General features: G+C 34.9%; 1 protein-coding gene across 1 annotated transcript in view; it reads left to right on the top strand.

Annotated features, from left to right (window-relative positions):
* IL1RAPL2 (interleukin 1 receptor accessory protein-like 2) overlaps positions 1 to 14408 on the top strand; it is a 658444-nt gene that overhangs the window by 354437 nt on the left and 289599 nt on the right. The window lies entirely within an intron of this gene.

Here is a 14408-nt window from a genome sequence, read left to right as displayed (position 1 = left end):
AAAGCAAGTCCTTTGGCTGAAAACAGGAACTTCTTCAAAAAGAGTATAATGTAAACTTGGCCTGATACCAGTTCTAATAAAAAGTCTAGTCTTTACCAATATCTGAATTTCAAAAAAACTGAAATAAGAGTATATGCATCAAGTCCAAACAAAAAACTTTGATTTTGTTTACAAATGCAATATTAACCTAGGAATAGAACCTATGTATATTGAAATGTGGTGTATATTTGTAACACACTTATTTTCCAAGAACAAGAGGAACACTGACTCACTGAGGGCCTGTATCAATTTCATTTATTTTCCTTAGTTGTGAAGATGTTGATTGTATATCTGTTACTATAACGATGATTTTACAATTGTTGTTAAGTTGTTTGATAAAATTATAACTTGGCGAGATGATAATCATGGTGTGTCTCAAGGCTGATTGTCGGCAAAAGAACAAAAACAATGTGAACATGTGATGGAGAGGGGGCATACAACAAAGGAGAGGGAAAATTGTGTCAAGGTACAATTTGAAAACTCCTGTAAACCAAAAATAAAATTCTAGGCGCCTCTCTCCACCACAACTATCTGAATAGACTCCTCCTCTTGGCCATGGGGTTCCAAAGTTAACATGAAAAACTGGTTCAGGCCATGACAGGAAGGGAGGATCGGACATGTCTCATGATACTCTACTCCCTTTTAGAATTCAGGAAAAGCTCACCAGCATTTAACATCAACACAGACCTTAAGTCTGATAAGAAACATATACAATCTATTCTCTCTGAAGCCTGCTTCCTGGAGGCTTCATCTGCATGATAAAACTTTGATCTCCACAACCCCTTATTGTAACCCACACATTCTTTGTGATTGATAATAACTTTTAACCAATTGCCAATCAGAACATTTTAAAATCTACCTATATGCTGGAAGTCCCCTGCTTCGAGTTATCCTGCTATTCCAGACCAAACCAATGTGTATCTTACATGATTGATGTCTCATGTCTTCCTAAAATGTATAAAACAAGACTGTGCCCTGACCCACCTTGGGCACATGTTCTCAAGTTTTCCTGAGGACTGTGCCACAGGCCATTGGTCACTTATATTTGGCTCAGAATAAATCTCTTCAAATATTTTACAGAATTTGATTCTTTTTGTTGACACTCTCTTAGCTCAATTACGGGAAAATGAAAGTTCTTTAGAAAGAAAGAGAATCATACTAACTTTACATAAGATAATTAAGGAAGGCGAATGGTTAACTTTAACAATAGTACCTCCTATTTATGCAGTATATATTTACAAGGCATTCAAAGCATGTTTTCAGGCATCATTTAATTAATTTCTTGAGTAGTTCTGTAAATTATGATGAGTGTAAGATATCATTAACCATTGACACAAGCAGTGATTAAGGTTCTTTGTGACACCCACAGGCAGTTTAATTGAGCATACTAGTGGGGAATCAGCTAGATCAGTAGTGAATAAATGATTATTAGCCTGATCATTATAAGTCAGATCAGAATTTCTGTAACTCTCCTATTATGTATGTACACATATGACTGCTATTATATATATGTAAAATTTATAGCAGGGATGATGTGTGTACTCACTTCTGTCTATGTTTCCACTTCCTTTCTCAGTCAAGTGGTTTGCTTATTAACCTAATAATAGCTGTTCTCATGAGTGACCACTTTGTATATAAAGTAGCTCTTAAACTTTACAGATTACTACACTGCTTGCATTTACTTTTTGGTTCTCAATGTTGATTCCTGTGACTTTAGTTTTTATATTCTTTTGATGTGCAAAGAATTCTTAAATATATTTATTGGATATCTATGACATTTAAAACCATATAATCTATAGTGATCAGATGAAAGGAATTAGCCAGGGAAATGCAAATCAAAATCACAATAAAGTATCGTATCATCTCAGTTAGGATGGCTATTATTAACAGGACAAAAAAATAACGAATGCTGGTGAGGATTAGAAGATACTACTATGAACGATTATAAAAACTGAAGAACTTTGTCAACAAATTCGAAAACATAGAGGAAAGGGATAAATTCCTAGATACATACAACCTACCAACCTACCATTGAACCAGAAAGATGTAGAAAACTTGAACAGACAAATAATGAGTAAGGATATTGAATCAGTAATAAAACCCCCTAACAAAGAAGATCCCAGGCATTACTGGATAATTCTACTAAGAGCTAATTGACAATATTAATAATAAATGTTAATTAAATTCATTAACAATAACTAAAGAATTAATTCTAGCTTCTCTTAAACTCTTCCAGAAAATTGAAGAGGAGGGAATAATTTCAAACTCATTCAGCATTACCTTAATACTTAGGCCGGACAAAGACACTAAAAGAAAAGAAAACTACATGCTAATAACTCTGATCAATATAAAAGCCAAAGTCTTCAGGAAAATACTAGCAAACTGAATTCGGCACACCACATTAAAAGGATCATACATCATGACCAAGTGAGATTTAACCCTAGAATGCAAGAAAGTTTCAACATATGAAAATCAACCAATGTGATATACCACATTAGCAGAACAAAAGGTAAAAATCTTTAGAACACATGAATATCTCAATAGATACATACAAAGCATGTGACAAAATTCAACAATCTTTCATGATAAAAACACTCAACAAAATGAAAGCCATATATGAAAATAGTCCATAGATAACATCATATTTGATGATGAAAAATCAAAAGCTTTTCCTGTAAGATGAAGGACACGGCAAGTATGCCCACTCTTGTCTCTCTATTCAACATAGTAATGGAAGTAATTGCCAGAGAAGTCAGGCAAGAAAAAGAAAAAAAGGCATTCAAATCAGAAATAAAGCAGTAAAAGTATCACTGCTCACAAATGACATAATCTTGTAGATTAAAAAAACCTAACAATTCTACCAAAAGTTAGAACTAATAAATTCAACAAATTGTAGAACACAAATTAATATTCAAAGATCATATGCATCTTTATAGACTAAGAATAGATGATCCACAAATAAAATTGAGAAAGCAATGCCATTTATAATAGTAAGGAAAAGAATAAATTACTTAGGAATAAACTTAACTAAGGAGGTGAATGATCTGTATACTAAAACACACAAAACATTGCTGAGATAAATTAAAGAAGGCACAAATAAATGAAAAGACACCTCACATTTATGGATTAGAAATCTTAGTATTGTTAAAATGTCCATAATTACCCAAAGTGATCTTCAGATCCAAGAAAATCCCTATCAAAATCTTAGTGACTTTTTTTTCAGAAGTAGATAAATCAATCCTAAAATTCATATGGAAACACAAAGGTCCCCAAATAACCAAAACAATTTAAAGAAAGAACAACAAAGCTGAGGGCTCAAACTTCCTGACTTCAAAACATACTACAAAGCTACAGTTTTCAAAACAGTGTGATACTAGCATAAGGACAGATATGTAGAACAATGTAACAAAATAATAATAATAAAAAAATACAGAAATAAACCCACATATATTTGATCAAATTACCTTCAACAAATGTACCAAGACTAAACAATGAGGAAAGGATAATCCCTTAAACGAGGCATCCCCAATCCCTGGGGTCACAGAATGGTACCGGTCTATGGCCTTTTGGGAAATGGACTGCAAAGCAGGAGGTGAGTGGCGGGCAAGCAAGCATTACTGCCTGAGCTCTGCCTCTTGTCATATCAGTGGCACATTAGATTCTTGTAGGAGCATGAACCCTATTACGAACTGCATGAGAGGGATCTAGGTTGCATGCTCCTTATGAGAATCTAACTAATGTCTGATGATCTGAGGTGGAACAGTTTCATCCTGAAAAAATCCTCCCCACCCTGCCCCTGTTCATGGAAAAATTGTCTTCCACAAAACTGGTTCCTGGTGCCAAAAATGTTGGGTAGAAAATGATCTTGGGAAAACTGAATATCAATATGAAAAATATTGAAATTAGGCCCCTTTTATTATACCATACACAAAAATCAACCCAAAATGCATTAAAGAATTAAACATAAGACCCAAAACTATACAAATCCTAAAAGAAAACACAGGGGAAAATCATAACATTGGTCTTGGCAATGACCTTTTTTTAATGTGACACCAAAAGTATAGGTAACAGAAGCAAAAAATAGACAAGTGGGACTGCAGAAAACTAAAATGCTTCTATGCAGCAAAGGAAATAATCAGCAGAATGAAAAGACAACCTACAAAATAGGGGAAAATATTTGCAAACCGTATATTTAACAAAAGTCTAATATCTAAAATATCTGAGTAACTCCTACAACTCAGTAACAAAAAATCTGCAAAAATAAACTGATTGACTATAAATAAAAACTTTGCATAGACATTTCTCAAAGAAGACATACAAATAGTCAACAGGTATATGAGAAGATGATCAATATCACTAATCATCAGGGAAATAAAAGTAAACTATAATGAGCTATCACCTCACACCTGTTAAGATGGCTATTATTATAAAAAGCAAAACAAAAAAAGAAAATAAGTGCTGGTAAAGATATGACAAAATTGGAATGCTTGTGCACAATTGGTGGGAATGTAAAGTGGTGCAGCCTCAATGGGAAACAGTATGGCAATCCTTAAAAAATTAAAAATAAAACTACCATATCATCCAGAAATTTCACTTCTGAGTATTTGCCAAGATGTGGAAACAACGTAAACATCCATCAGCAGATGAATGGATAAATAAAACGTCTATACATACCATGGAATATCATTCACATTTGAAAAAGAAGGACATCCTGTCATATGCGACAACATGGATGAACCTTGAAGACTTTATGCTTAGTGAAATAAGCTGGTCACAGAAAGCCATATACTGCATGATTCTGCTTACATGAGGTATTTAAAGTAGTCAAATTCTTAGAAGCAGGATATAGAATGGTAGTTGCTAGTCACTGGTAGAAGTAGAAATGGGAAGTTGCTGTTCAATGGGTATAGAGTTTCAGTCATGCAAGATGAAAAAGCTCTAGAGGTCTGCTGTACAACAATAGATAGATAGATAACAATACTGTATACTTACAAATTTGTTAAGAGGGTAGACTTCATGTTATATATTGGTTACTACAATGAAAAAATTTAAAAAAAAAAAACAAATATACAAAACAATTGGTGAGAAGTGTTCTAACAGAGATCTATTAACTCAAAAACCTAAGGCTTAAAGTATATTCTTCCCTCTACCTTGTCTTACATAATGTGCCAACAATGCTTAGAGATCTTTCTACTTAGACTCTTCTATATTATTGCTTTAGTAACTTCAAATTAGGATTCCATATTTTTGCTGGGGCAACTATTACAATCAATTCCAAATCGGTCTTTTTGCCTCTTTTTCATATTTAATAAATTCTCATCACTATAACCAGAAAAAAAACTCTATGTTAAAATGTAAATCTTATGCATCTTTCCCGATTCAATCTCTTACATGTCCAAAAGGGAAAATACTAATTCCTTACATTGATTACTGGTTGCCATCTACTTCTTCAGTCTCATCATTCTAGCTATGCCAAACTCTTTTATTTTTGTTCACATAGGAACTCATATCCCTCCTCACTCCCAACCTCCTGGCAAACATTTTTTATATGCCAGTATTGAGTTTATCATCACTTCCCAATGATACCTTTCCTGATCCCTGAGCTGCAATCCCAGGAAGAAAATATGTATCCCGTTTATGTCTCTACTATACCTTATGAATTCTCCTGTCCCAGCATGTATAGTTTTTAATTGTATCTTCATTTGTTGTTATGTATGTATCTCTTACTAGACTGTAAAATTGATAGTATTTGCTTCAACATTTATTTTCCAGCAATAAACACTGTGCCTGATGCTCAGGAAATGTCTGTTTTGTGTATGTATACACAGTCATATGTATGAACAAATGCACAGATATGTGAATGAATGAAAAAACAAGTGAATAAATTTCTATGATAACTAAGTTTCAGATGTCTGGCAACTTCCTTCACTGCAGCCTTCCCATTAATTTCCTTATATTTTACAAATCCCACTTTACTTTAGAAAAAAACCCTGTGATTAAATTTAGTGCTATCAAGAACCATAAAGTCTTGGCCTTGTGCGATGGCTCATGCCTGTAATCCTAGCACTCTGAGAGACTGAAGTGGGCAGTTTGTGTGTGGCCAGGTGTTTAAGACCAGCCTGAGCAACATGGCGAAACCCCCACTCTACAAAAAATACAAAAATTAGCTGGGCATGGTAGTGTGTGCCTGTGATCCCAGCTACTCAGGAGGCTGAGCTGAGAGGATCGCTTAAGTCCTGGAGGTCAAGGCTGCAGGGACCCTTACTCGCACCACTGCAATCCAGCCTAGGTGATGAAGTGAGACCCTCTTTCAAACAATAACAACAACAACAACAATAACAACAAACCCATAGAATCTTAAAATTGGAAGGAAACTCCAGCCAACATACTAAATAACCACAAAATCACAGTGGATTAACATAAGTTTACTACTTGCTAATACAAAATCTAGTTGGTTATTCATGTGACTTCCTATGCAGTTCAAGCTTTTTCTACCTAGTGGCTTTGCCATCCCCTAGTGACCCTTCAGAGTCTTCTGCTGGATCCCCCACACTTATCTAGCCAAGAGAGAGAATGTGGAGGGTTGCAATGTTGTTTTTAGATTCCAGAACAGAAAGTAGTGCACATTACTTCCAACCACATCTTATTCAAGTTTACCACATGACCAACCTAATTGCAAGGAAGGTTGCATAATATAGAGGAACATGTGGATATGGGTGAGCACTGGCTGTCCCAATAGCAGTCATCTATTCCTACCTGATGTTGGAATACATCTGGGAGCATCTCTAAGAATATTGTCCAAAACAAAAGCATTCTATGACTATGGAGAACACATTATCTCCACAAGGCAGCCTATTCAATTATTGTGTAATTCTTGTCATCAGAAAGTTCCCTTTATGCTGAACTATAATCTCACTCTTGTGGCAAGACAGAGTAAACCTATTTTTCTTTCATATAGTCCTTCAAATATTTGAATAAACTAGCAGGATCCCCCAGCTTCTTATATTCTTTAGGATAAATATTTACAATTCTTGATAATTTCTTATAGGAACTATACACTATTATGTTTACCCTCTTCTGGATATACTTAATGAAGGGTGTTAATATACTTCTTAAAATATGAGACCGTATACCAGATGTGGCCTAACTCAGAGAGAATAGGACATTGACTTCCTGTATTCTAATCACTATGTAAAATGAGGTCATCTGTGTGAAGGTACTTTTTACACTATGAAGCAACACACACATGGAAGGTATCATTATTATTATAAATGTAGTTTGAGATTATGTGAGCTTATTCAGCAGCCACATCACACTGTTGGCTAGTATTTTAAACCTGTCATCAGCTAACCCCCCCCAAACCTTTTCAATAGGAATTACTACATGAAAGAGCCCCATAATCATTTCTTCCATGGTCAGTGAAAAAACACATTCATTTTTTTTGCCTATGAGAAAATAGACTTAATGATGTCTAGATTTCTGGGGCTAAGTACTAACTTAAAATTCTTGACAAGTTTTAGGTTCTATCCACCTACACAAACCACTTTGACCAAAATCAGTGCTTTTTTTTTTGAAAGAAAAACTGCAGATGTAGTTAGCTAAGCATATTTTTTTTTGTCTGCATGACAACAAATACCTGATTTAAAGGCTTTTAAATCAATTTGTGGCATTGGTGTGGGGATGGCCTTAAACTTTTGATTTCCTTTTTAGTAGCTAACGGTTTTTTTTTTCATTAACTGCTCTCTGTGGTTAAGAACTGCACATTTTTCTTGGAATTTTGCAAACAGAATGAACAATTCAAATTACACGAAGCACAGTAACCATAAATAATAGCAGCCTCAAGATTGTATGATTAGTACAATTAAAGCAAGAGATATGGATAAACATGACTTTTCCATCATATTATTCTCCCTCTCTAGGAACATTCTGGATCAATTACTACACAAGCCCATAAATCAGAGCAATCTCTTAAATCCAGGATTAGCAGCCCATAATGAAAGGATCAGAATTTTTGTGAATGCAGTTATTTTAATTTTTAGCCTATTTGTACTCCCCAAAAGTTTCCAGTTAATTAACTGGACTACTTTAATCAGTGAATGGCTACTACATTACAGAATGTTTGATTTATATTAACGCTCTTTGGTCTTGGTAGACCAGAATTTCCAGTTATCTAATTAAGAGGAAAAAGAAGGAAGCTAGCTTTCTTATTGTATAGTGAAAAGTACAGAGCAGTTTTGACTGAATTGAAATAAAACATCTCTCTAAATACTTACCTCAAGGAGACAGTGGTGTGCTCTACGTAGGTGGATGACTACAACATACCCTCCCTTACCACATGCATGAGTGTCCTAGGGCTGCTGTAACAAAGTGCCACAAATGGGTAGCTTAAAACAAATTTATTGTTTCACTGTTCCAGAAACTAGAAATCTGAAATCAATTTGTCAGCAGTATAGTTTCCTTCTGGAGGCAAAAAGGGAGAATCTGTTCCATGTTTCTCTTCTAGCTTCTGGTAGTTGCCAGCAGTCCTTGATGTGCCTTGACTCGTAGATGCATCACTCAGATCTTTGTCATCACATGGCGTTTTCTCCTTGTGTCTCCTTTTGTCCTCAGATTTCACTTTTCATGTACGGTCACCAATCACTGGATTATAGGGCTCACCCTAATCCAGTATCACCTCACTCTAACTCTGCAAAGGCCCTATTTCCAAATAAAGTCACATTCACAGGTATTCAGGGTTTAGGTACATAAATTTTGGAAGGAAATCAATTCAAGTCATAACACCATACCTACTTACATCGAGATCTGTATGACAGTGACCATCTGGATGAGAAGTAAAACCTTCAGTCTCAAAATAAGTTTGCTGAGCTAAAATCTGAATGCCTGGATATTTAAGTTTTCATATCATTGAAGCTCCTGGAAAGATACACCATTAGACAAACACATAGGCAGGTCTCATGCAGATCTTAAAAGGGAAGTCCTATATAAAAATAGGCTGTAATCTGTGTATTGAATTTACAAGTCTCACTTACCAAGTCCAAGGGAGGAAATCCCTGCATATAAATGAAGCTTCTTTCAAAATTGGGCCTTATTTTAAGTATTATTTTTTCTTTCCTATCTTAAGGCCATAGGGCTTACTCATTTTATGACATAAATATTTCCTCATCATCTGGACAATTCTGAGATCCTAATGTGTTTATGGAGTTTGTATTTATGGAGCAACATCAGTTTATAGATCAGAAAAAAATGAATAAAATTCTTTCATTATGACACAATACTGAGGAGAGCAAAATCTGGTCAATATAATCTTAAGGGTGTATGTACAAATCACAGAAGTGGTATAGTAAGCAAGTACAATTTCAGGGTTATATTCCTTTCTTACCTTAGCCAAACAAATTGTGAAGAAAATAAGTAGTTTAGGAAGTAGAGCAAAATAGCTGACATATAATCTATTGCTGTCTTGTATGTAGATTATAGATAATTGTAAATTTAGTTTCTAGATTCTTCCTGCATAAGGGTGCTGCCACCAGGATTTCTTTAAGTCTATACATATAATGCAACCCATGTCCTCCTAGCATCTAATCCGTGGCAATGAAGATTCCACATATAGTCAGTATAAATAATAGGCAGTTCAGATAATAGACAATCAAAAAGTACTGAATAAATCAGTGTAATGTTACCATGCCCCAGTAAATAGAGGTGTAGCATACAAGTCTATTGTAATTCCTATATCCTTAGTGCTGGTATGGTAATGTGGGATGGTTTAGTTCTTGTTCTGTCTAGAGCCATAAAACGACCTTATGCTTCCTTCCTTACCTGAGTATGCTCCCTCATGTCCACAAATATGGCCTTTACCAGTGTACACTAATCCCCATAAATTTTAAATAATACTTCTTACACACAGATAATTTAAGCAAAGGTCCATGAGATTTAACTGATTTAACAAACACTTATCAAGTGCTAATGATGTACCAGGCACCATTATAAACACTGAAATTTAAGACAGACGTGGTTTCTTCTCTCATGGTGATTACTGTCTAGCAGGGGAGACAGAGATTAAGTAAATTAACCTACCATTTTACATAAATATAAAATTACAAATTTTTAAGTGTTACAAATGAAAACAAGAGAGAACATATATTAGATTGTGGATGAGTAGAAATGCATAGTTTTAGAAAGTTGATAAGGTAAAAGTTAAAAGATGAGAAGGAGGCACCATGTTAAAAGTAAGAAAAAATGTGCCTCAGTTAGGCAAAATAGTAGATATTAAGGTCTTGCAGAAGGAATAAATGTTGAGAATATTTGAGATACTTCATTTAATTCCAGTATAGCTAAACATTGCCATCTGTGAAGATAGAGATAGGAGTGGTGTGAAGTAACATCAGAGAGGTAAGGAGTAGTCACATCATGTCAAACATCATAGGCGGGTTCTAATTAAAGAAGTTTCATGATGTAATTTATGTACATTTATACTAACTTTTTATTTTGACATAATTGTAGACTTACAGAAGTATTGCCAAAGTAGCACAGAGATGTCCTACATACCTTTTCACCCAGCCAATTTTTATGAGGATGCTGGTTAAAAGGATACTGCAGTATTTCAGGCAAAAGCTGAAGGCAATTCAGTCTAAAGTGTTGGTGGAGATGGAAAAAATGATTGATTGTTTGAGATGAGGTAAGATTAACAGCACTTCCCTGAAATTAACCTACTGTACTTCAGACACTCTATTGAGAGCTGGAAATGCAGTAGTGAGCCAAAAAGACATATTTCTTGTCTTTAAGAAGCTTGTAGTCTAGCAGACTTGGCAATGGATTGGATACAGGTAGGTGAGAAAGAGAGTAGGTGTAAGAAAGTCTTTCAGGTCACTGAACAACTCAGTGAGTAAAGATAACATTTACTAAAGTGGTTATTTCAGTTACCTATTACTCTATAATACCCTCTCCCCAAATGGTGGCTTAAAAGAACAATGATTTATTATTTCTCATGATGCCATGGGTGTCCAGGTGGTTCTCCTGCTGCACATGATTTTGACTGTGGCCTCTCTTGCGGTTCCATACAGCTGAGAGCTTGGCTGGGCCTGGAACAACCCATAACTCACATTCTTGGGCCTTGATGCTGACCTTTGACAGAAACAGTTAATTTTTTCTCCATGTGGCTTCTCTCTCCACACAATATTTTATTATGCACTCTTCTGGTACAAGCTTCTTTACTTCATTGCTCTCTTCTAAGACAGTGAGAAGATTCCAGGCCTCTTAAAGACTAGGCCTGGAATGGGTGCCACTTTCACTGCATTCTCTTGGTAAAAGCAAGTCATAGTGCCAGCCCAAATTTAGGGAGACATGAAATTGGTTCCACCTCTGAAAAGGAGGAGATAAATTCATATAATGGTTGTTGGCAAATTTGAAATCAATATATCACCATGGAAAAGTCTGCAAGGAGATGGGTGTTATAAATCATAAGATCACATGAGAGGTCAGAATATTTCAAACTGAGGAGCTCTTAAGAGAGCTTCTGGTCCATCCACATTGTTTTTCACATGAGAAAACTCAAGCCCAGAGAGAAAAACATGACCTATTTAAGATCATACATCTACTTAGTACATAGTATCCCAGGTACAGTAATCCCAAATCAGCTAGTGTTTTTTAGACTACATTTCTGCTCCCTCTTTATGTAACAAAATGTAATCTATTCTTGAGTTTCCCTCTTTCTTTCAACATTTTCAACCTAACATTTCAATGAAATGTAACTCATTTCCAGGGAACCTCATGGGTTTCTTATGCCTATAGAAGAATAAGTAAATGGAGCACCATCTTAGGAAACCAAGAAAGAAATTGGGCTCTGGCTATGTTTTATTCCTAGTGTCTTTTTCCCAAATGGATTCATGTTGTGCCATTTTATTTTATTCTTACTCTGTCAAGAAAATGAGTTGTTTGAATTTGAATGCCTCATATATTCTGTAAATTACAAATAGCAACATTTGGCTCTACTATTTTGACCTTTTCGACAATGTATAATTTTCAGGGTATGCCATCACACATCTCTTGTTTACAGCCTCAGTGAACTGTGGAAAAGAGGTGGCATGGCCATCAAGTCAAAATATACAATACTGAGAAGGTCAAAATAATGTATCATAAGACTATTTTTCAAAGCAAGAATTAAAATTAGGATAAATCTGTCTTATTAATCCCTTCCTCCTCCCATCATACACACACAAGCAAATGTGATTTAAAAGACTGCATAAGATGATGCAGACATGAATAATATAATGGCTAAAGTTGTACTTTTTTTTTTTACTTCATTTTGAGAAGGAATTATACTACCTACGTATAGGCAGACTCTAGATCCACATTACAAATAGGTTCGATAGTGCTACATTTATCAATCCTAGTCTTGAAGCTTTCTCAGGGATCTCTAATTATCAAAAATTTTAACTGCAAATTTGATTTTAATTTATTTTGATGTTAATATTGAAAAACCACTTAGCATATACTTAGGAGAGGAACAGTTTATATCCAGAAATCAAAATAATTGTAGGGTTTAAACTTTACCAAAGTTAAAAATCATTACCTTCTTCAGTGGCTTTCTCCTTTTAGTAGTGGAGCCATTTCTACAAAAGCAAATTAAAACCAAAGCCCTGTATGAAAACACATTGAGGGGAAACAGCTTTAGTGAAGGAGAAAATCTCAAATGAGGTCCTCATCTCATTAGGCCCCAGCCACTGCAATAGATCTCGTAAAGCTCTGCAGAGTGGCTTTTGAAAACCCCTGTTCTATTGCGATGTATAGCTGCCTAAAAGAGTAACTGACCCTCTACCAAGTAAACCTTTGTTGTTTTGTCCCAAGGAAGAATGAAACCCAGGATCTCCCTGAGCACAAAAGAGAGTTATAATTATTATTTTTAAAAATTTCTTCTAAACCCACTATAGCAACCTTGACAATACTAGGCCCATGGTTAGATTCCATTCAATACTTCAGACTACTTACAAACCTCACTCTTCAAGATTAGGATCCTTTTAAGAGATCATATTACTAAAATTAACATAAATAACTGGTTTCAGTAACAGTAAACAAAGCTCATGGCCATAAGTCATAGATGTATGGATAGATTATTCAAATCACTTAGCCTTAATCCTTAAATTCTTTCCCTTTTTATCAAAATAAATACATAACTGTTTGAATTTCATATTGCCTCCATACTGCTACTTGAATATCATAAGGTTTACCTCAAGTAGTTAATATTTGCCAGCTCTGAAAAAAAAAAATAGTCCTCAGGTGATGCACTTACGGCATCAGAAGTTGGAAAGAACAGTTGTGAAGCCACCCACAGAAGGCTCTTCAGAAGCTGGCAGAAAAGAAAAAAAACAATGAAAGTTTTTTTTGTTTGTTATTTTTTTTTTATTTTTTTTTTTTTTAATCCATTCCTCGCTATGTTCAACACTGGCAGCCTTATGCATTGATCAAGCACCGACACTTACAGATTCATTCTCAAAGCAGTGGGGGAAGTATTGACTAGTAACTATGAATTAAATCACAGTAAAACCACAGAAAAATAATTAGCAAATTACCTTTTTAAAGCAAAGAATACTTCCCTAAGTGTCAGGAGATAAACAATAAGATCACTGCTGTGTCACAAAGATGGTTGGTGATACTGGCAAGTAATTTACCTCTATAACTCAGCTTTTTCTTTCTAATCCATAAAATAGGGATTCATTCATTCATTTAACAGATATTTATTGACCACTTGATATGTGTTAGGCACAATTCTAGGCATTGGAGGTATAGCATTTAAAAAGACTGATAAAGTGTTAGCCCTCACAGAGCTTACATTTTAGTTGAGAGACACTTATTACCACAAACAAATATATAAAATGTTCACAGATTCTAATGAAGTTCTATGAAGGAATAAAACTAAATTATATGATAGAAAATAACTGGATGAGGCTATTTGATATAAGATAATCAGAGAACATCTTACTAAAGACATCACACTGAGGTTGAGAACTAGGGTAGGAATGAGCCAACATAGGAAAAAGCTTGAGGAACTTATGGCAAAGGTTGACTTTCATTGGCCAATATGGCCAATATTACAGACTAGGACAAATGTGGGCATATACTTGAGAGAAGATGATTGGCCTTTATAACAACTGGGCCCATGAAACTGGCTTCATTGGTAGCCTCTGGCCACCAGAAAACAAACAGAAATTTATCATGGTTAAAATGTTTTAAAATTTAAAAATCATTTTCAGTTTCATAAGGTAAGAGATATAATTGCATATATGTATGCTAGGTCCTTCCCACAGTGAGCAGTGAGCAAGTAACCAATGAAAAATATTGCAAAGGGGAGATCAATGATTAGATATAGGTTGTAGCCA

Source organism: Colobus angolensis, unplaced genomic scaffold (genome assembly GCF_000951035.1).
Source record: "Colobus angolensis palliatus isolate OR3802 unplaced genomic scaffold, Cang.pa_1.0 Scaffold469, whole genome shotgun sequence".
Lineage (NCBI taxonomy): Eukaryota > Metazoa > Chordata > Mammalia > Primates > Cercopithecidae > Colobus > Colobus angolensis.
Note: the sequence above shows the minus strand (reverse complement) of the source record. Positions and strands in the feature narration are given on the sequence as shown.